This window comes from Montipora capricornis, chromosome 3, assembly GCF_036669925.1.
Source record: "Montipora capricornis isolate CH-2021 chromosome 3, ASM3666992v2, whole genome shotgun sequence".
Classification (NCBI taxonomy): domain Eukaryota; kingdom Metazoa; phylum Cnidaria; class Anthozoa; order Scleractinia; family Acroporidae; genus Montipora; species Montipora capricornis.
Window position 1 is genome coordinate 33,478,398 of NC_090885.1, and position 25,000 is coordinate 33,503,397.

The 25,000-nt window shown below is 34.0% G+C and overlaps 1 protein-coding gene and 1 long non-coding RNA gene across 4 annotated transcripts in view; one reads left to right on the forward strand and one right to left on the reverse strand.

Moving 5' to 3' along the window:
* The window catches only part of LOC138042947 (adhesion G-protein coupled receptor D1-like), a 191,347-nt gene that overhangs the window by 133,016 nt on the left and 33,331 nt on the right, over positions 1-25,000 (forward strand). The window lies entirely within an intron of this gene.
* LOC138042954 (uncharacterized) lies at positions 1,694-3,197 on the reverse strand. Its single transcript, XR_011131137.1, has 2 exons — positions 3,062-3,197; positions 1,694-2,453 (listed from the first exon to the last, which is right to left on the reverse strand). It is a non-coding gene; the product is annotated as an uncharacterized lncRNA (long non-coding RNA).

The window sequence follows — 25,000 nt, forward strand, 5'->3', positions numbered from 1 at the left end:
CCAAGAGAGACTTTTTCAAATCGAAGTTTGAAGAGAAGCAGGTTTTTTTACCGCTAGTGTTCGTCTTCACAGTTGTAACTGGTTTTACACAGAAAAGCGAAGTCCAGTGCCTTATACTTTCACACCACTCGATATAGTTTGTGAGGTTTTGGGGTCGTAAGTTGTCCTGAAATGCATATAACGTACATGTATTTTTAACTTCCAGTTAATATCTTGTCGACATTGTTCATGTAATACAATGTAAGTTTTCTCGCTTTATAAGCCAGGGCGACAGAGCGGCTGCCTGTTACATTTAAAACAGCGGCAAATATTGACAACAAACCCTGTTATTTTTTTCCCTTTAACAACGTTCATTCCTATGTTTTGTGTAACTAAAAATAAAACATGTCAACTGTCAACTGTCAACTGTCAACAAAGTAAGCTGCTTTTTCCGTTTAGAGACTGAAAATGTCAGCAAAGGTGCTCTAGTTCAATGTGCAAAGCGCGTTTTTTGGCTTTTGATGCCAGCAAAACAGTTCACAACACTAGAAAATTTTTATTTGAGAGCCACTTGCTACTGGCTCACAAAGACTACAGAATTTGTCACATGGATGAATACATTTCACCAATGAAGGTGAGTGATGGAATAACATTACAATAGTTGCAATAATAATCTGCCCTGAATTGAATTTCCCCTACCCCTCAATATAGATTGTACGCCCCCTTCTTTGTCAGTGCCAAAAATCTGCCAAGAGAACTGAAGCACTAAGTTACACAGAATGAGGCAGACAGGTAGAAAACGCTCAAGGATCAAGGGCAGGAGCTGGATATTAAGCAGAGAAAAATCGAGTACGAAAACAAAAACTTTCACAAAAAAACATGAAGGTAAGTATTTGGGTTTAGCTCATTACGACAATGACATGCCAATGCCTTTGCAGTACTAACCCACCCTCTCCCTTCACCAAGACACACACACCACTGACAGCAGTACACTGCTTAGCATTATATTGAGCGCCACAGGCTGTTGGCTGTAATCAGTAACACACTAAACATGTGTCATTTCATATTATTATTTACATGCACAGAACAAACTGCATTGAACACGATGCACAACCCCATGAATTTCTCAAATTGCTTTTGGCCTATTACAAGACCTGTGAGTAAAACCACACCAAAAAGTTAGCTCACTATAATAAGGTAAAACAGATATCATTTTCATAATGGTTATGCTTTACAATGTAGCTGTGTCACCGAACACCCAAGGTCAATAATTTTGCTATTATCCCAACAGTAAACACTTAATGACTGGTCCCGAGGGAAACAGTTCATTTTGTTTCCCTAAAAATTTCCAATGTTCCCCTGAGGCGCAGACGAGGGAAACAAAATGAACTGTTTCCTGAGAGACCAGTCATTAAGTGATTTGTTATATAGCACAAATAGGAAAACGTGCAATGGGAACAGCAACGGTGGTCGTCGGTCAACATTTGCGGGCAACAGTGCACTGTTACCCTCTGACGTCATAGATTTTGCACTGTTGCCCGCTCAGAGACTTTTGAACAGCAAAAGTGTTATTGTTAGATGTCATGTGACCTTGAAGTAACCAATGAGAGCATGCACTGCTGGGGGCAAATACAGTTATATAACAAAAATAATTATTATTCAACATAGTTCACACTTTTGCTGGAAAAACAAGATCAGCAACACAAATCAAATGTTGAATTGAGAGAAGAAAATGTCATGCTTCACAAAAAAGGACAAAGTTATAGAGACAACACAGTTTTCAAGAAAAATATTGGACTGACATAAAAATTAATACCATGCACATGTAACCCTGTGAAAAAGCACCCCAAATGCCTAAATTTCCAATATAGGTTTTAGTCAGAACAAACTTTTCCTTATCACAGACTAAATTCTTATGGTCGTTAATTCTATTTCTAGTGCAAATAATATTGAACAAAACAAATAGTGTATTGTAATAATCAACTGATGTATGTTTAGTAGTTTTTTCTTTCATTTTCCCGAATTTGTTCTCCACCTATATATATCTGTTTGGGTCAAGTTAGCAGAAAATTGGGGAATCCACTCAAAAGGAACACTTGTAATACCACTGGCAGTACTAAATCCTAACATTACTCAACAAAAATGACAATATTATTTGTGTTCCTTTAATATATGTTTTACAACTCAAGGAGACACTGCATTTAGCTCTCTTGTGCACCATACAATTTCACAAGTCACTAGTCAACCACTAAACAAAAGGAGGAAAGAACTTATATGATCCAGACAAAATGGGAAATTTTGGTGGTGAACATTCTCCAGACCTGTTTGAAAATATCTTCCATGCCACAATGTATTTACAATAATGAAAAGGGTTTTCCGTGAACCAAGAAAGCTAATCTGCAGAGAGTAAAAGTAGGTTGCTGTACTACTGCACAACTTCAGTTTCTTCATAAATCAGGTATGGCTACCATTTCCTACAAACAAAAACAATGATAAAACCATTACACAGAAAGTGAATAATGACAGTGTAAGCACAAGGGGAAAGATAATACCTTACATTATGAAATTTTGAACCACGGATACTGTGTTTTTAGCTTTCTGATTGGTTCGCTCACTCTCAGTTAACAGCTCTTATACAGTATGACATAATATGGAAACTGATTGCGTTAAGTGTTACCACGCTGGAAACTGATTGGCTTTAAATTTGTCCAAGTGTTAAGAATCAAATGAAAATTTAATAAAACAAAAATCAATGGATATGATTGAGTGGTTGATCTCATATCAACATGCACTCATGGAATCATAATAATGTTATTGTTCATTATTGTCTTGTGCTATAGGAATTATATGCTTATTAGTATAATTACTGAAAGCTCTCTGCGCTGATTGGTTGTCATTGAGATGATTATTATTACGTGATAATCACCTAAGCGGTTTTTCAAAATAGCCACAAGCTGTTTTGTTGAGGTGACAGACGAATAAATTAATTGTTTTAAAGAAAATGTGTATTATTCAAAGCTGTAAGGCTTATTATTATTATTATTATTATTATTATTATTATTATTATTATTATATAATGTACCTGAAGTGTTTGCATGATTCCAAAGCTTTACTGCACATGTGTTTTTGTAGCCGTTTTGCAAACTTACATTTATAAATGTGAAAAAGTTGACCAATATGGCTACTCTGTTACTGTAATGTACTTTTCTGGGCTGTTCAACAACTGATCAGGACAATATTGCCAAACACTGAGTGGAAGACGCTTTGATGCAGATTTCCTGGAATGGTTTCTGCACAACCATTTGCGAGGGACAGCAACAAAACCGTCGCACAGACCGCTGGCTATTAAAAGGCAAGCTTACGTGACGTGGAAAGTTCAAATACCAGGAGTTCAGAGAATACAACTTTGTAGCGCAAGTTCACTCACAGTTCATGTGCAGCAAGAAACCCAGTGGACGATTTTATACGATCCGAGTGGTATGACCGCGTTACAGTCCGCGATAACGTACATCGGCCGGCCAAACTTATTTTCAAAAGCAAAAGCCTTTCGTCCATCAAGACCAAGTTGCTCCTGCAGTTCTCGAGAACAAAGAAGAATTTCGTTGCCAGTTCGCTGGTTTCTGTAAGATTTTTAAATAATCTGGGGGCAGACCAACACCCCATGTCAAGAAAATTCACAGTAGCCAAAACCAGCAAAACTTATACAAGAGGACGCATTGCTACTTGACATGCAGACTTGCGAAGTAATCAATCGTGTGTCTTCGACCGTTGATTTGGAATCGCTGAGTGTTCTCTCCGACCTTGAAAAAAATTCCTCTGGCACCCAGGGTATGAGTCGTCTAACTTTCCACAAAATTTGACAAATGCTAGAGTGTTATTCTCCACTTCGATCGATCACTGTCTCGATCACTTCGAATCTTTAGAGTTTGCGCAGGCGTAGTTAAGTAGTATAGGAGTTGGGGGTACCAGATCAATTTTTGATCTGTTACCAAACCCAACTCCATACTACTTTCCATATAATGGTTTCCAATTTTTGATCTCGTATTTTTGATCTTATATTTTGGAAATCTATATGTTTTTTAAAAAATAATATCTCATATAATAGTATAATGAGTTGTAAGAACATACATAATGAACTTGTTAAAATGGAAGTAATTGTTTGGCATTTTTGTAATAAAAAAATCGGAAAGCATACAATTGAACAAAAGTCATGTTGCAGTCAACCTGACAGTAAATGATAAAAATATAGTTTGTAAAAATTGTGGAAAGGTTCATGGTTACAAACCTCCTATAGAATATGTTGAATTCCATCAAAACAAACACAGATTCCACCGTAAATCAGTTTATCAACGTAAATCATATAGAAAACATCATTAACAATATAGCTTTGAACAATAATTTTCAGATTACTGTAGAAAACAAGGACAAAATAATTAAGATTTTTGAAGAACTAGGAAAAGTTTTTCATTTAATAAAGAACGATCGAAAAAGGATGATAAATATTAACTTTATTATAAAAAATATATTTGAAATGCTTAATCTTCCTTGTGAAAAGATCAAGACGACAAAATCCAAAAAAACACTGCAGACGTACAATGAATATTGGAATGATGTACTCGCACTGATATCTGACGAAATCATGAAAATCATTCAAGAGTGAATTTGTTGTTGTATTTAATAAGAAATTTTTCAACGGAAGGACATATATCAGTCACAAAATCATCTACATTTTTTAATTCTGTGTGAAAATCCGGTTTGTAATCACCGCTTCTCATCATGTCTTTTAAATCGATTAAAATGTGCTGATAAGATTGATAAGCGTATATGCAATTCTGTATTTTGAGATCAAGAGATTGATAGCCCATGTAGCTTTTGATCAGTATAGCAGCAGTGCTTATTCCTACCAAAGCAATACCGTGAGTGACAATAGCAGCAATAATGCCTCCTGTCCCTGTCAAAATAGAAATGCTGTTACCAATCAATTTGTATTTCTTGTAATGTTTCAATGCTTGTTTAAAAGCCCAACATTTTTTGTGATATGCCTTGTAATAGCTCTTTAGTTCATCCACTTCATCTTCTGTAAGCTTGTCTGATATATGATTCCAGTCGAATATTTTCTTCTTTTGATTCTTCATACGTATAGTTTAGATTGTCAATCTTTTCAATAGACAATAAATAAGACCTGTGACTTGACCACAAAAGGTGATCTTTTCATCCATCTTGACGTATGGTATTGACTTATTGAGTATACATAACCTCTACCCAAACCATAGTGATCGTAGAACCTGCCAAAAGCATCGTGTAGAATGCTATGACTGCCCAATATTTTATTCCAACCAAACATCCTCTCAAATAACCAAGTTATGCAACTTTTTCCAGGGCCTATTAGACCGATTTCACCATTATTGAGTTCAAGAATTTTGTTTATGGATATGTCTCTTTCAAAATAAAAAAAGTGCAGGTATTGATAAACAAGAGCTGATTTCAATATTTTGTTGTCGATGTGTGGATGTTTTTCTTTTGCTTCCTGAAAACTATGTTTAACAAATCTTAATAAACTGTTGATGTACATATATATTACGTTACATTGTACCGCTTCATTAACACCGTGTGATGATCTAGAACTGTTTTCTCATCTAAAATGTTATTCAAATATACACAAAAAAAAGCAATGGATCCATTAAGGGGTGCTATGTTACTACTAGGATTTAAACCACCGAAAACGGTTGTATTGTTTCCTGTTCTGTTATCAGCAGTAAAATCACCAATATGCTTTTTATTCCAGTATATATTGCTTTTATCGGTTTTTGGTGATGATTTGTTATCCCAGTGAACACTGAGACAATGCCAGGTATTTAGCTCTCCAAGATCATTAGTCGTATAATCGTCTAATTGCAAAAAACTTTGTAAACTACTTGCAGGGCCGACGTAAACGCATTTATTTGTTAAATGAGCTCCACTAACAACTAAATTTGATCCAGAATAAGCTACAAATTTATCATAACCGCCATTGTCATGGCCAAACAACCCATTATTCCAGTAACTCTGTGGTGAACCTCTTGAATCCAATTTATAAACAACAAATACATTAACCGCATTATTGTTCAGATTTACCTGTGATATCATTTTTTGTGTGCCACCAAATTTCAAGAAATATCGACCATTATGTTTTTCAGCTTTTGTACAGACCGAGGGTCTTTTCGATAAATCAGATTGAGTAGCATCACTTTCTTCATTACTCTTGTCATATATTGTCTCTACTTTTCTGCTTGCATCCATCTTTACATTCTGATTATCAGCTCTGTCTATCTGATAAACACAATTTGCATACATCCGAAGATATTCGCTAACCCACAAATCGAGAAAACTGTCTCTAACAATGTCACCGACCTGTGCTTTGATAACAACATGAGAGTCGTCAGTACCAGCCTTAGCAACTATATTTTTATCAGTTTTTATGTGTCCATCATCGTTTATTAAAAATGTGGTATCGTCGGTTAAATCTTCTGAACTTGAATGATAGTCTATGGTATATTCGATTTTTTCACCGTTGTCATCGAGAAGATAATCACCATTTTCCTTTTTTACATAGAGTGTCATATTAAATACGTCATTTTATTTTAATGGAACAATGTTTTGTATTTGATTGTAAATTTGAATCTCTTGTTTATTCTATCTGAAAAGTTTATTCTGATATAATTTACGTTTCTGAAATATCTATTTATATTAACAGTGATGGTTTTATTAGCTGTGAAAAATATATTGTAAATTGCTGCAGTAGATGTTTGGATGATTAAACGATGATTGCTTTGAAATGTATAAGTTGATGAAGCAAAAATCTGTATTGAATCGATGAAAATTTCACTGAACTTCAAAACGTCTCCACGCGCTGTCGAAAAATCACATGAAACACTGTTTGTATTAGTTACACCCCAAATGTATGATAGCAGAACACTATCGAATAAATATTTTTTGGTTACAGGGTTATTATCTCTTGTTGGGGATGGTAAACCCAAAATTTCATCACCATTCATGTTTAATGGGACATGTAATTGAAATTGATTGTTTACAACCTCTGTTGCCCGTTCATAATCATATGTCGACATGTCGATATTGCTTTTGCTTTCTCCTTTGATGGCATAAACCAGCACAAAAACAGGAAGTAAATTTGGTGAGTCATTGTCAAAGTTGCTCTTGAAATTCACATACAAACGTCGTTCTATCGATTTAGAAGTACCGTCTGGACTCAGATTCAATATAGTTCGGAGATACTTGTAATCAGAATTCACTTTTATTGTTAGTCCTGAATCAATATTCATATCAGTTTTTCAAAACCCAATATCGTACTACTGAATTCATATTCGTAAAATGGTGATTTTTGAAAATATGTTTCAACACACACTGTGTATTTGTTACTGAAATCATCTCGAATCATTTTGAAAAGGTTAAAATCAAATCTGCCTTTATATTCACTCGATCCATCAGATGTTCTTTGAACCTTCATAGAGAATGTTTTTTTGTTGGTTTTATGGGGCATGTCATTGAATGTGATTAAATCAACATCCTGAACACCGTAATCTTCGGTGAATTCACCTAGATCCATAGCATATTTTAACACATTTTTACGATTCGTATGTGTGCTTATATGACTCTCAAATATTTTCTGATCTGCGTATTTATTATTATTGGTACTTGTTGTTGAAATGGCATCATTCACTTGTTTCAGAGTTATGGCATCTTGATTATGTGTTGCATCTTTCACATTTTTCATTTGTTGATTGTTCATGTCAAGATTTGAGGTCATCTTATTTGATCCATCCAATCTCAAACATCTTGAAAACTGATTGTCGACATAACGTTTTCTAGTAACATCAAATTGACCGCTTGGTGGTCCGCAATTGATTATCTTTTTTTGAGACATGTCTAAATTGCCAGTCATATCTTGTGAACCATCTCGTAGTATGACCTGATCTATATTAGGTTTGGCGGCTAGTTCAGTATCAATGTATCCTTTATTAACGATATCAGTCGCATGTGAACCGTTTCCAACTTGCGTTATTTTATTATGTTTAAATCTCCAGTTACAGATACTGAACCGTCTCTTTTCAAATAATTGACAAGTTCTGATTTATCACCTTTTTGAGACACATAACTGTCGACGTAAAATTTTGTTGCAGCATCTTTATGATGTAATGGTTCAGCTAAAACAGTAATTCTTTGATCTTGCATACTGATAGGATTTTGGGTTTCTATATTCCCAGTGTTAGTATTGAAATCGAGATAAAAGGCTTCGAATTGTAGATGTGTTAGTGCATCAGCTGTGTTATGTCTACCTGCTCCCACATTCTCGATACGTCTGTTATCCATATTGAGAGCTCCGGTCATTGCATTGCTTCCATCTGTTTTCAAACACCCAGAAACCTCATTATTAACATAAGTCTTAGTAGTTGCGTCGTTATTCGCTTGTGGTGAATCTACATTTCTTAGTTTTTTATTTTGAATATCGTAATCACCGTCATCTGTTAGTTTAAAACCAACACCAGGCAATCCTTTTACTATTTCAATAATTTTGCCATGCGATATTGTTTCTTCATGTAATTTACCATTAGAGTAACTCATATATATATATGGGTTATATTGTTCCATTGAAGTTCATTGTTGTAAATTTCCGTGGCTTATCGATATATATGAAGCTGTAAGGGTCACCAGTTGCTCTTTCGTATAATCGTTTTGATACATTGTTTTCTCTGCAAATAAGCGATTTTTCGTTGTTACTTGGAAATTCATAAATAGCAAAATGTGAGCAGTTTAATCTGACATCTTTTGGTGTCTTATAGTAGCTTTGACTCAAATATATGACACTGCAATTTTTATGTCTTCCTCTTATAAAATAATCGACTAACTGTTTTTGGTTCTTTTCGCAAACATAGTCGTCGAATATTACCAATTTCTGATTTTCACTATCAAGATCATTTACAGGAATGATTTTATCATTGCTTGCTTCAATGACATCATAACCAGCTTCATCAAGTTTTTTGGTACTTAGACTGCTCTAAATTTTTCGCATACAGGTATATTTTATCAAAGTACAATAGTTTGTAAATCATATGTAGGAGTGTATTTGTTTTTCCAGACCCAGTAGGGCCACAGACAAGCATGCGGAAGCATCGATCAGGCATAAAATCATGTAGTTGTGTGAAGTTTGTGACAACATCGTCGTCAGTATCATAATTTGGTATTTTCATTTTTATATTATATGGTTATATTATTTCAATGACATGGTGTTTAACAGGGTGTTCAACATGGTGTTCAACACAGTGTAAAACGTTATTTTTTATATATGAATTTCCATTTTATGTAACGTAATAATATAACAAAAATGAGTTTGCTTAGGTGGAAAGAACTCGCAAAGAGTAAATCTGAATTAGGGGATAAGACCAATTATGTCCATAATGCAATTACAAAACATAATATTGGTCAGCAGACCAGTCAACAGGGATTTTCAAAAGTGTTTAAACCAATTACAAGTAAATTAGATGATGTTATTGATGGTAATCAGGTTTTAAGGATGCTAAGGAAAAAACGACCACTGAAGAAAGGAAAAGTTCCAGATTACGGCATTGATATAGAGGATGAAGTTGAGGACATGGGTTTAGATGATCTATTTGAACAACCTGTTTTGCCACAGCAAGAAAAACAACTGGTGCCAACATATGAAGAAGCTTTAAAAGATATTCTGGAAGGAAAAAAAGAGATTTATGTTGATCCTCAGTACTTTCCTGAAGAACCAGAATTGCCACCAGAATATGATACCGACGATGAGATAGATTATGCAATAGATGATGAAGACATGGACAATGAGATATTGGATGATCTTGGTATTCAAAATTATGATTCAGTTGAAAAGGTACTGAATCAACAAGAAATGACTAAACAAAAAAACAAAAATATCTCAATAAGATTATTAATGGCGCTAAAGCAAAAAGAAATCAATTAAAAGGTTACAAACCTCATGTCACAAAACAATATAAATCAGGAGAAATTTCAGATGCAGATAGGCAAATGCTAAACAAAAGAATAGACAACGCAAGAGCTACTTTAAATGAATACATAAAGCATTATGAAAATAAAATCGAAACAATAAAAGGTTCTGGCAGGAAAAAAAACAAAAAGGTGGTAATGTTATATTTTTCAACAAACCGAAAGAACTTCTGAAAAAATTGGATTTAATTGTTGGTGAGATATTGGCAGGTAATACCAGCATTGACATGCGAAATATGGGTGTTTCTATATTGGATATGCTTTTAAAGATATGAACAATCAACAGATCACAATATGACAAATTATACAAACAATATTTCAAAATTTAATGTAACTTTATTATATAATGCAAAGAGAAATAGTACTATCTTCTTATTCTGTAAAAAATCAATTCGGTAATAAACCAGAAGATTTCACTACAATTTTTACCAGACCTATAATTCTAGAAAATAATAAGCAATATGTCATTGGTCTGAATCGAGTTATTAACATGAGTTTCACATGGTTTAATGTAAATGCTCAATACAAAAATCAATTGATCAAATATAGTTCAGATAATGGTTCAACTTTTAAAAACATTACACTTCCAGCCGGTGTATGGAATTATACAGACTTTAATACATATATTAAAAATGTAACGAAAACTGGTGGTACGTTTCCAATCACTCTAGAATTTGATACAACAACATTTAGGGTTACTATTACATTAGCTCAGAATTACCAACTTGATTTGAGAGCAAGTACTTTTAATGACCTAATCGGTTTTGACAAAAAGATATTGACAAGTGGAACACATATTGGGCCTAAATTGCCAAATCTCAGTCAAGACACAGACATACTCAATATTCATTGTGATTTAATTAACAAATCGCTTGTAGACGGTAAAGACACAGACATCATTTATTCATTCTCAATCAGTGTACTAACTCCAAGTTACTCCTTCACCCTCGAACCACGACGAGTTACATTTAATCCAGTTAATAAAATTACAATTTCATCAATCAGAATGTGGGTAACAGATGGAAAAAGAAGATTACTGAATCTAAATGGAGCGGATATAGCTTTTCCACTAATTTTAAAAAGCATAGAATAATGTAACATAAAAGTATAAATGAAACCGTATGAATTCAAGAGGTTTTATCATCCAAAACTTGGTAGATTTGTATATCAACACAAAGGGTCTGGACTTATCGTTGATAATATTTTTAAACCGTTAAAGAGTGTGGCATCATCTGTTTTCAAGAAATTTGCTAAGCCAATAGCAAAGAAGGCATTAGAATCAGGGGTTTCCCATGCAGGTGATCGTCTGGGTAAGGCGGTATCAGAGAAGTCAGGAGACCTAAAAATTGGCAAATTTGAGAAAAAGAGCTACAACACAAAGGGCAATTGTTCCATCCTCACCCATTAAACAGCAAGATGAAAGTACTGATATGATCCTCAATAGATTGATATCAGGATCTGGAAGAAGGCGTAGAGTCTTCAAATAAATAACATGATAGCAAAATTATATAATATAATAGTATAAATGGCTTTTAGAACAAGTGAATTTTTACAAAGAAATGAGTTAGTGCGTTTCCAACTTGATGATGTAATTAGAGCCCCAGCCAATGGTCAACATCAGGAGAAAAATGGATATACATTTACAATCAATGATCAATCGAGTTTTTACGATTGGTATAATGCTTATTTCGAGGTCCAGTTCCAGGTATAAAAAATTGGCTGATGGTACAGCCTATGGTGCAGATCGTATAACAGTTATTAATGGATCTCATTCATTGATTTCTCATATGATGATTAAAAGCGCTGGTAAAATTGTGTATGATACTGATAATTTACACAAGGTCGTTTTTGTTAAGAATTTACTGGAATATTCTGATGATTACTCAAGAAGTGTAGCCAAGAATAGTCTTTGGTATTTAGATACAAATCATCTTATAGCTAATGCTAATCAGAATACAGGATTTGAGGCTAGACGACTTTTAACGACCGGGAATTCTGATGTCAATAGAATCATACCTCTTAATCGTTACAGTTTCTTTGAAGAGTTGGAGGGTAAGATGCTGGTACCAATGCAGCTTGAATTTACTTTAAAGCTACCGGATGATAGAGAACTACTTCAAAAACTTGACGTTGACGCAGTTGATGATGGAAGGGTTGTCATTAACAGATTTCTACTATGGGTTCCAAAACTGACTCCAAAGGACAGTCTGTATGATAAGTTCATTGGTTCTTTTTTAAAACAGGATAAATGGACGTATCTCAGAGAAATGTATCAAATGTCAAGTCCGAGGAATGGTAGTGGATTCTTCCAGATTTCTTCCAGTATTGACAATGTTAAATCAATTTTTGTATACCTACAACGAGCTAAAACAAGGAATTCGGCGGCAAATCCACATGAATTTGATACATTTAATATAAATGCCGATCGTGGGAATGGTAGTTATTTGACAACATGTCGTCTAGAATATGGTAATGGTGTCTTTTATCCCGAAGCTGAATATGATTCTGAAAGTAAAGTAAGAATCTTCAACGATTTAATGTCTTATGCAATGAGGAAAAACGATTACAACACCGGAACCCAGTTGAATCTAGCTAATTATAATAGTTTATGGTCACTGATCTATTTTGATCTGTCATATCAGGCAGAGAAAGTAACAAGAGATCCCAAACAGTTGATTTTTAGGTATAAACTCAATGCTAATAGTGCTGGCGACAGTCCTTTCAACGTACATGCTATCGTTTTATATGAAGAAACAGTCGTCATTGACAAAATCGGAAATGAACTGGTTATAGTATAAGCCCACAACTGAAATAGTAATATGAAATGAAGTCAATAACTCCTATTTATTTGTATATGTTTTGTAACTGGAATTATAGAACATATATTATATGACTGAACTTCATGAAATCAACGTAAGACTTTCAGATAATCAAAAAAAGAATCTGAGTAATGCTTACCATAAAAGGGAAACAATTGTTCTAAGACTAACAAATGATTCTCTTAATGGAAACGACACTCTTTATGTTCCAGCAATGGTAAAAAAAAGATTACCAAAAAATCGCAAATTGAACAAAGGAATGGACATCAAATTAGCCAAAACGAATATCAGGAAACAAGTCGGTGGAAGTCTTTTGAGTACAGTATTAACACTTGGAAGATCATTCGCACCTACAATAGCAAAAACACTAGGGTTGTCAGCTCTTGGAGGGTTGGCCAGTGAAGGTGCTTCTCAATTGGTTAAAGCGATCTCTGGTAAAGGAGTGCAGACTGGTGGTTTAATCATTCCACATAATAAAATCAGTGAACTGATGCCATATACAAATATGTTTACAACAAAACAGCAAAGAGATATATTAAATGCAATTAAAATGGGTTCTTCTGTCCATATAAAGCCGACAAAAACACAATCAGGTGGATTTTTAGGCACTCTGTTAGCTAGCATTGGTATTCCACTAGCTATTGATGCTGTCAAAGAGTTAATGGGAGGGTCAGCTCCACATGTTGGGTTGCCACCTACCTGGCCTAGAAGAGGTAATGGAGCACCTAGAATTGGGTTACCAAAAATACCCCCTCCATTTTATAGTTATCCACCATATGTGACTGGTAATGGTAAAAAAAAAAGAACAACCAAAAAAAAAAAAAAATCAGGAAAGGGACTACTATTGGGAAAAAACAGTCCATTCAACGGGATCCCTCTTTTAGGAGCGATATTGTAAAACCAAAATTTTATAAAAACACCCCTTTGAGTAACCATGATCTAATAAAATGGTGTAAATATTTGAATATACCAATCAATGATGTACTGTCAAGAGATGAAAATGTTCCACATAACCATAAACAGGCGTTATTCATCTACAATCTTGAACCTGCATATATGAGTGGAAGTCACTGGGTAGCCACTTATGTAGAAGACAAAGTGATCAATTATTTTGATAGTTTCGGTATGCCTCCGTTTCAAGAAATGGTCAATCATGCCAAAGAGAAAAATTTGACTTTGTTGCATCAAAATAATCAGATACAAAATATGTACACAACAACATGTGGGTACTTTTGTTTATACTTTTTAAATGAAATGAATAAAGGTAACTCATATTATGATTTATTGCAAGTATTCAACACAAATGATACAATGAAAAATGAGACATTTATCGAACATTATTTTAAAAATATCTAACTTATGTATATAATGCGTTCTTATTGTGTTAAACAAAAGAAAGTAACTGAATGTACTGAGCCTTCAGGTTACAAAACAACTAAAAATGGCAGACTAATGTTCTTTTGCACTTGTGCTGAATGCGGCATTAAAAAGACCAAATTTGTTAAAAAACAGGGAAACTAAATAGCCTGTCAGAGATGGCAGGCAAAGGGATCATGTCAGATTTAGGTAATACAGCAGCAGAATTATTTTTAACCAAAGGAGTACCTTATCTTGGTAAAAAAGCAGTTGAAATGGGTAGATATTACACATCAGAAATGCTACGAGATCCAAAGTTACAGAAGAAAGCCATTGATTATGCTTTGGATAAACTCAATCCAGCAATTCAAAATGTTGGATCACAAGCTTTAAATCAATTGTCAACAAAAATAAGACCAAATAAAAAATACACAACAAACAGAAAAGATCTAGACGGTGGTTTTTTGGACATTCACAAAGCTATTGGTAAATTACCAAAACCAAAAAGCGGATGGACGCTACCCGGTCATAAATACACATGACCTTATAATGATTTGGAAAATCAACTGAAGTATGACCCAAAAACTGGTGAAATACTAGAAATATACGATATACCGACTGGCAAAACTGATGCTATAGCAATGCAGCATGATGTCGATTATTCAGTGTGTGGTGATGATCGAAAATGTAAAAACAAAGCAGATCGAAAAATGGTCGAAGCTTTGGACAACGTGCCATACAATGAAAGGCAGTGGGGTCATTGGCTAGCTAGAAATGCAATAAATACTAAGCAGAAGCTCGGACTGGGAGTTTCAAAAAACGGAAAAAGCCGTCGAGTAAAGAAAACTGGCAAGAAAAATTAGCAGATGAATTACATGCATCCATAAGACGCAACTTTACTCGGCGGCGTGTAATCGTAAATCATATTGATGAAATATGGGCAAGAAAAATTTAGCAAATGGAATAAAGGATATAGATATCTTCTTATGGTTATTGATGTTTTCAGCAAATACGGTTGGATTATACCATTGAAGGATAAGAAAGGTGAATCAGTCACTGAAGCATTCAAATCAATATTTAAGGAAGGTAGAAAACCACAATATTTATGGGTTGATAAGGGTAAAGAGTTCTATAACAAACACTTGAAGGACTTATTAGATAAAAATGGGATACTTATGTATTCAACCGAAAATGAAAAAAAGTCCTCAGTGGTAGAAAGGTGAAACAGAACAATTAAATCCAAAATGTGGAAGCAGTTTACTGTTCAAGGTAATACACAGTATTTGGATATGTTACCAAAATTAGTAAAACAGTATAATAATACTAAACATTCAAGTATAAAAATGACACCTGTTGAAGCATCTAAGAAAAAGAATCAAGGAACTGTTTACTTTAATCTATATGGTGATATAGAGCAAACAAGATCCAAACCAAAATTTAAGGTAGGTGACAAGGTTCGCATATCTAAGTATAAAAGAAAGGTATTTGATAAAGGGTATTCACCAAATTGGACCGAAGAAGTGTTTACAGTTGATAAGATCCAATACACTAATCCAATCACTTACAAAATAAAGGATCTCAATGATGAAAAGATAGAAGGAACATTTTATGAACCCGAATTATTGAAAGCCAAACAGGATGTTTTCCGTATTGATAAAGTCATTCGGAGGGATTACAAGAAGAAACAAGCTCTGGTGAAATGGATGGGATATAGTGATGATTTCAATAGCTGGATACCATTCAAGGACTTACAAATAATCTAGTGATACAATATATGATAGTAACTGGCAAAGATTTTGATTTATTAAGACAAAGAGCAAGAGCTTTATACAGAGCAAAAAACCTTGATTACTCCAACCGTGAAAACAAAAAATACGTTGTAACTTTAAAAAACGGTAAAAAGGTTCATTTTGGTGACAGTAGATACCAAGATTTTACTGTTCATAAGGATCCATACAGACGACAAAGATACCATGCTAGAGCATCAAAAATAAAAGACAAATATGGAAACTTAACTTACAAGGATAGAAATTCGCCAAACTTTTGGTCATACCATCTTTTGTGGTAAAACATATTTAAACCTAAGTTATGTAACATATAACAATAGTACTACAGTTCGACTGTCTTTGCTACATGTAGCCAAAAATATTCAATTGCTTCTGGCTACATTTTAAACGCACACATTTACAAAAATAATGTATACTTATATTATATGATATACACATTACGAAAAATCGTTTCTCTAGCAAGTCGATTTCACGATTTGAAAAAAGAAAAAAACAAAATTGAATCACAAATAAAAGAAATTAAAAATGAATTAGACGAACTCAGAAAATGGTATCTCTATGGTAAAGATAATTTGTCATCAGATGAACTTGAGGATTTATACTGTAAGGTTCAACAAGTCATTCCAGATGAACCAACGGATACATCTTAAACGCACCCAAATATATTTAAAAAGATATAGTTTTATATTATTATATAATGGAAAACAAAGAAATTAAAAGAGGCCCCCCAAGATTTTACACTGATGAAGAGAGAAGACAACGAAAAACCGATTATATGCTTCACAAGCCTTGTTACTGTAACATATGTAAAACAGGAAGAAATTACACTCTTGCTGGCAAATGGTGTCATCTAAAAACAAAAAAGCATGCTAAAAATGATCTTGAAAAATAGCATGATTTGACTAAAATATATAGTTCAAAAAATCCATAATTTTGGATCCTTTGAATTTTTACCATGTTTCAAACGCACGTATGTATATAGTTAAAGATAAAAATCTATAGGTATAGTATATAATGTATAATCTAACTAATATGAACAATAGAGATCTGAAAAAGCTCAGTAAATCAGAACTGATTAAATTGTTGCTGAATCAAGAAAAAAAGACATCAGCACCAATAAACGCTAAAACAATGCAGACATCAATAACTTACAAACCAGTTTTAACTCCTAAAACCAGTGTAAAAGAACTTGTTGACTATTTTGAGAGAAAAAGACTACCGGCTCCTCCTTCTGAATGGTTGCAAGAAATAGAACAATTAAACAGACCAGTTCCAGCACCAAGAACCAAAAAACCAGTTCCAGTGCTAAGAACTAAGATAGAGCAAACAAACAAAGCTCTGAAAGGCTTCATAAAGTCTTATGAGATAAATATCAAAAATAACAAAGACCCACTTATGGAACTGCAAAATACAAGAAAGGCTGTTGCTAACCATATTGAAAACATATTAATATCAATGAAAGGGCTTAAGTTTGCTGAAACACTAATAGTCACATTTGAAAATAAAAAAGGGCGTGAAGAACGATAGTTCAAAACAGCTTATTTCAACAGTCAATAACAATAACAAATGATACACAAATTGAACTAGCTTTATCTTTATCAAAACAGCAAATCTTGAATAAGATTTGGATTTCAGAGGGTTCAGGTTGGACTATTGAATCAGTCGATAGTCATCATCTTAATATTGTTAAATATGAACCAATTAAAGGATCTTCTTACATAAAACTACCTACAGAACTAAGAAACAGTGCAAAAGGTTTGATAAACATGAAAAATGAAGACAATCAATGTTTCAGGTGGTGTCACAACAGACATTTGAATCCTCAAGACAAATACCCACAGAGGATCAAAAGATCAGACAAACAATATGTCGACAACTTAAATTATCATAGCATTGAATTTCCAGTCACTATTAAACAATACAACAAAATTGAAAAACAAAATGAGATCAACATCAATGTTTTTGGTTATGAAGATAAACAACCATATCCAATTTATGTTGCGAAACGAAAAGTATGAAGACCATATGAATTTATTATTAATCACAGAAAACAAAAACAATCACTATGTATTGATCAAAGATTTCAACAAGTTCATGTACAATCAAACAAAGCATAAAGAGAGGAAACATTTCTGCATGCATTGTCTTCAGTGTTTCAGTTCTGAAAAAGTATTAATCAATCACAAAGAAAACTGCATCCAAGTAAATGGCACACAAGCGATAAAAATGCCAACACAAAATGACAACATATTAAAATCCAATAATTTCCATAAACAACTACCAGTGCCATTTGTTATCTATGCAGATTTTGAGGCTATTACTGAAAAAATACATGGATGTCAACCTGATAATAATAAATCATATACCGAAGCATACCAAAAGCATACAGACTGTGGATACGGTTACAAAGTTGTGTGTTGTTATGATGATAAATACACTAAACCAGTACAAATTTACAGAGGTGAAAAAGCCGTTTACAAATTTTGGAAGCTATGCTAGAGGAAGTTAAATATTGTAAGAAGTTTATGAAAAAAGAATTCAGCAAACCATTAAGAATGACTAAAGATGATGAGGACAAATTTCAAAAAGCAAAGAAATGTCACATATGCGAAAAAGAATACAACAAAACTGATGTAGAGACCACTGTCACATAACTGGTATTTTTAGGGGATCCGCTCATCAAGACTGTAATCTCAACTTTCGAATAACTGACAAAATACCGGTTGTATTCCACAATCTCCGTGGGTATGACAGTCATTTTTTAATGCAAAATATTGGCCTAATAACTAAAAATCACACTTACAAAAACAAAAAGGGAAAACTATGTCAAATGAATATTAACGCTATCCCAAATAATATCGAAAAGTATATGGCTTTTATGCTTGGTAATCACTTAACATTTATTGAAAGCTTTCAATTTATGAGTTCAAGTCTTAATAAACTAGTTGGCAATTTACCTGATGAATCATTAAAATACACAAAAGAAATATTCAAAAATGAACTGTTCCAGCTTATGAGACAAAAAGGAATTTATCCTTACGATTATATGGATTCCTTTGAAAAGTTTAATGAAACAAAGCTACCACAAAAAGAAAACTTTTACAGCATATTAAATGATGAACATATATCAGATGGAGATTACAAGCATGCTAAAAATGTGTGGAAAACATTCAACTTAAAATGTATGGGTGAATATTACGATTTGTATCTAAAAAGCGACATCCTTCTGTTAGCTGATGTATTCGAAAACTTTAGAAAGACCTGTCTGCAATACTATAAACTTGATCCCTGTCATTATTTCACGTCTCCAGGGCTTTCATGGGATGCTATGTTAAAGATGACTGTCATTAAATTAGAGCTTATGGTTGATATTGATATGTTTCAATTTGTTGAAAAGGGTAATCGTGGTGGAATAAGCTACATTGCCAACCGGTATGGAAAAGCAAACAATAAATACATGAAAACATATGACGAAAAGGCGCCTTCAAAATATATTATGTATCTTGATGCTAACGGTCTGTATGGTTGGGCAATGAGTCAATACCTATCAACAGGCGGATTTAGATGGATGACAGAAAAACAGATAGACAATATTTAGACTTAGCCAAGTATAAAGAAGACAGCAAGAAAGGTTTAATACTAGAAGTAGACATAACATATCCTGAAGAGTTGCATGACCTTCATAACGACTACCCATTAGCTGCAGAGAGGGTTTGTGTAAATAAAGATATGCTGTCTGGGTATTGTAAAAAAATAGCTACCAAATACAATGTATCAACCGGTCTCGTACACAAATTAATACCAACATTAAGCAACAAAGAAAAATACGTACTCCATTACAGAAACCTTCAATTGTACACTGATCTTGGATTAAAATAACTAAAGTCCATAGAGTATTAGAGTTCAATCAGTCACCGTGGATGAAGGAGTACATTGACTTTAACACCAATAAAAGAACTAATGCCAAAAATGCTTTTGAAAAAGATTTCTTCAAACTTATGAATAATTCCGTATTTGGGAAAACAATGGAAAATTTACGTAAGCGTGTTGATGTCAGACTCGTCACGGATGAAAAGAAACTATTGAAAATGGCTGCTAAACCAACATATGTTAGCAATAAGATCTTTAATGAAAATTTAGTAGCAGTACACAAAATCAAAGAGACACTAACCCTAAACAGGCCGGCATATGTGGGTATGTGTATCTTGGATCTGAGCAAGACGTTAATGTATGATTTTCATTACAACTACATTAAAAAGACGTATGGAGACAAAGCTAAGCTGCTATTTACAGACACCGATAGTCTTACAAATGAAATCGAAACCAATGATGTGTATCAAGACTTTTGGAATGATAAAGACAAATTCGACAACAGTGACTACCCTGAAAGATCACCGTATTTCGATAAGAGCAATAAGAAAAAGGTTGTTTTTTCAAAGATAAATCTTCTAGCATTCCTATCACAGAATTCGTCGGATTGAGATCAAAATGTATTCATATATTAAAGACAATAATCAAAATAATAAAACAGCGAAGGGAATCAAAAAGATCGTGATCAAAAAGAACATCACTCATGAAAATTATAAAACGTACTGTTTAATAATGAACAAATGCATCACACAATGAAAACAATCCGAAGCAACAAACATCAACTTGGAAGCTATGAGCTTAATAAAGTGTCATTGTCATGCTTTGATGATAAGCGCTATATTCACAGCAATGGTGTGACAAGTTATGCATACGGACATTATAAAATCTAAAAAGTTGCTTCTGACGTCACGGCACAGCAGTGCCGGTCTACATACAAGTACCGCAAGCACAATCTGAATGATAAAAGTTTACTCATAAAGTTTACTCATAAAGTTAACCAAAATGTCACGCTATTTTGATTATGCAAATATTTGAACAAACTTCATGCATCAGAAAATTTATCACATCTGTACTCTTATCAGAAAAAATATCAGAAAATAAATTTATGGGTACATTTTTGATTTGTTAAAATCACGGGGAAACCCCTTTTTTTATTTCCGAGAGTGTCATGCTTTGTGATTCTTTCATGTTCCATTTGATTGATTACGTGAATATTTAATCATGTAGTTTTTCACTTGGTAATATTATTTTAAAAGCATATAGATTTCCAAAATATAAGATCAAAAATACGAGACTAAAAATACGAGATCAAAAATTGAAAGCCATTATATGGAAAGTAGTATAAAGCTGGGTTTGGTAACAGATCAAATTTTGATCTGGTACCCCCAACTCCTATACTACTTAGTTACGCCAAAAAAGCCATTTTACGTCATTATTCTCTAGCCAATCAGCGGTTTTTGCGCTCTGTCGTTGATCAGTCAATTGTCCCCACAAGACATAAGAGAGAGTGGTTCATGATAGAAGAACTTTTCGATTATTTAAGGTTTTTCTTCTTCTTTTAAGATTCAGAACTCACTCATCAAATAAGATTTGTGTTAAAATTTGTGATATGGCGCCAAATTACCATTCAAAAAGGCTGAAAACAGTATTGACACTTTAAATCGACATGATTAGTTGATGGGTTATTACAACAATACTGTATCATGCTTCCATACATACGTGAAACACCAAAATTATATTTGTGCTGCCATTGTGATAGCATGAAGGAATCAATTGCCTATATTTTATCTTCAGGTACTTATAACTAAAAAAAAACAAACTCAGCAAACCCAATTTTTATTCTTATAAAGGGATGAGCAAATTACCTAAACAGAAACGTCCATCTTGGTTTGCTGCTCAATTTTTGGCCAGTGCTAAGAAATGTTACCATGCTTAGCTATAACATCACTATCATTTCATATAATACCATAATGCTGCAGTCCGTGGTTTCCAAGAATGTGCCATTTATGGCTGTAACTGCTACAGCAACAAGAAAAATAAAAGACAATCATAATCTCTTTTGATCCTTTAAATTTTCAATCAAAGTGGAGACCATAATGATTGAAGCTTCTTTAGGGAACTATTATTAGTACACAGCTTCATTGAATTGAGCTGCTGAACCAGATGTTACAGATAATCAAAATATGTTGGTCAGTGCAAATAAAGTTTTCTTTACTGATTTTGAATTATCTTAACTCAACCTGTGCTTGATACAAACGACAGTGTTTCAGGAAATTCCTACCCATAATTTGTTTTCCAGAGTTCTGAGAGCAGACAACATGCTCTCAATTTTGGGACTAATATTTCTTTTTGCAAATCTTCCCCAACAATCTTGCAAAATTAATACTCCAAATATCGGTACTGCCATAAGTTCTTGCAGAGGAAAACCCGCATGTTTACCTTTCCACAGTTCACTTATGCATGTTATTACGGGGTTCTCAGGTGCAACAGTTGCAATGGCATCAACAACAAGCTTTCTAACGAGGTACATCAGATGGGGAGAGGAAGAAGTGACAATGAGCGATCTCAGACTGTCTGAGTGCAGTAACACAGCACTTTCACTACCACGGAAAGTTAAGTTTCTATGAGACTCAGCAAAGTATTTGAATATACATGTACAATAAAAAAATTGTTCATAGATTTTATACTTATAAATAGTTAATACCAGTAAATTAAACAAAATCAACAGTATTGTTACAGATACAAATAGACAGTAGCTGTAATACATTCTTAAGCAATTCTTAATATTATTTCACCGAGCACTGTGGCATCTTGTCATAACGTACTTTTCCCACTTTTCCTTCCTTAGTATTGAAATTAAAGGGTTATATCCAATTTTCGCAAAAAAAAAACCATGATGAGGTGGACCGTTACCTGTACGTCAACAATTTCTCATTTTCAATTAGCGTATGCAATAAACCGGTGAATTCTCTGGCAATGTAGCCAATGAAACCACCCATTACCATGGTTCAAGTCAATGGCTATGACATTTTTGTCCTTTCCATTAGTTGGCTCTGGTCTCAGCTGCACTTGGACCTGACAGTTTGCTTTTATTTCTCTGTGCCACTTTCAAAATTCCTGTCTTGGCTTGTCGTGGGCACCACCAATACCTTAAAACACCAACGTGTACAGCACATTTTTATCTCCTGAAATTTCACTTTTGCTGAAAGTACTGTGGAAATGAGTGAGGCAAAAGGCTAACCTGAAATCTTTACCTCAATGGCTTTTATGGTAATTATCATATCAATCTAAAAAATTGCAATTTCCTCGATTGTGATTGGTTTTTAAAAAAAATTATATTTTCCACTAATTCACTTGTCAAGTTGTTATCGTACAGTTCAATGAGCCAATCACATTCAAAGTTGTAGGTAAGTTTAAATCAACCAATCATATTCAAAGTTGTAGTTTAAATCAGCCAATCACAACCTTGGTTTCAATCACCATACAAACAGTGTAAATTCTTCTAAATTGGGCTTTTCTTTCTCTCTCTCTCTCTCTCTCTCTCTCTCTCTCTCTCTCTCTCTCTCTCTCTCTCTCTCTCTCTCTCTCTCTCTCTCTCTCTCTCTCTCTTTCATTCATTCTTTCTTTCTTTCTTTCTTTCTTTCTATAACATTTCCCAAATTTCAATTTTGTTTCCTTTTTTGAGTTGAGTGTTGTATTTTGTCAGCAAAATTTCGGCACTCGATTGTGTTCCACAAAGTGGTCTTTTAGTCGCTTTTTGGCTTCTTTCTTTTTAAGTAACGATGTTTTTGAGCGCATTTTGTTTTTCAAAGGCGTTCCTTTTCTTGGTTCTGGAACCGTCCCCTCTTGAACAGCGAGAACAGATTGTTCCTCTTTTTTGTGTTCCTTTTCATGAAATCGGAACGTGCTTTCATACTACTTGGGAACAAAATGGTCCTTTAGTGTTAAAGTGGAACCAATTGTTCGGAGTTCCGAATCACGAGCGGAACATATTGCTCCTAAATGGATGATTTGGGAAATATTGTTCCTAAACATATGTTCCTTTTGATAAAATGGGAACCTGCTTTTATAAAGATACGGAACAAAATGGTCCTTTATTGTTAAAAAGGGAACCAATTGTTCCGAGTTTCGAATCCCGAGCGGAACAAATTGGACCTTAATGGGTGATCTGGGAACTACACCTTTTGCTGTTCATTTAAGCAAAAGATACATTCATTTACGTCAACAGTCGAAACTACGTTCACTAGCACTTCCATGAACTTCAACAACGCGAACGAACTTTCAATAACGCTATTTGCATGTGAATTAACATTCAATAGCATCAACGGATGAACAATTGCACCTTTGGACAATCAAAGATAACAAATATCCTTTCAATCTCGCGCAATGGTTAATCATTAACACTAATAGAAAATCAATTGCATAGTGTGACAATCAATGGCGTATTAGAGACATAAAATAATCAATTTGCATGGAGACGCACAATCAATTGCACCTCCATACAATCGTTTATTCGAAATGCGTAAATGCGTAAAAGAACTGTTACAGTAAAAGGTGTATTGTTCCAAAAAAAAATGTGTTCTTATCTACAACATGGGAACCAATCATTCCGAGTTCCGAATTCCGAGAGGAACAGATTGGACCTTAATGGACTTAGATAGCATAAAGCTGCACTTCTGATGGTCTTGCTATTGAGCTGTCTACATGGGTAACGGGCCCTCTGCATCTTCAAAGATGATGTGTGGCTTTGAAAAACGCATTCAGATTTTATAGACAGCAGACTTGTGAAATCATCCTCGAGAATAATGCAAGGAGACTTTAATTAAAGGTAAAACAAGCAAAAAGATAAAGGAATTCAATGCTGACAAAGGTGACCTTTCGATAGCAAACTGTGACATAGCATCAGTTCCCAAATGCCATTCTGTGATTCTTTAAACGATTGTTCTTGCTAGTATACAAGATAGATCATCAGCCATAATTTTAATCGAACAATTAACTCCATCCCTTAGCCACCATAACGGCGTAAACGTTCTCCTTCATGTAAAAATGTTCTCGCTAGTATTAAGAATTATCAGCAGATCATCAGTCACCTAGCCTACTGCAATCAACAGCTATTTTAATCGAACAATAAACTCCATCACTAAGCCA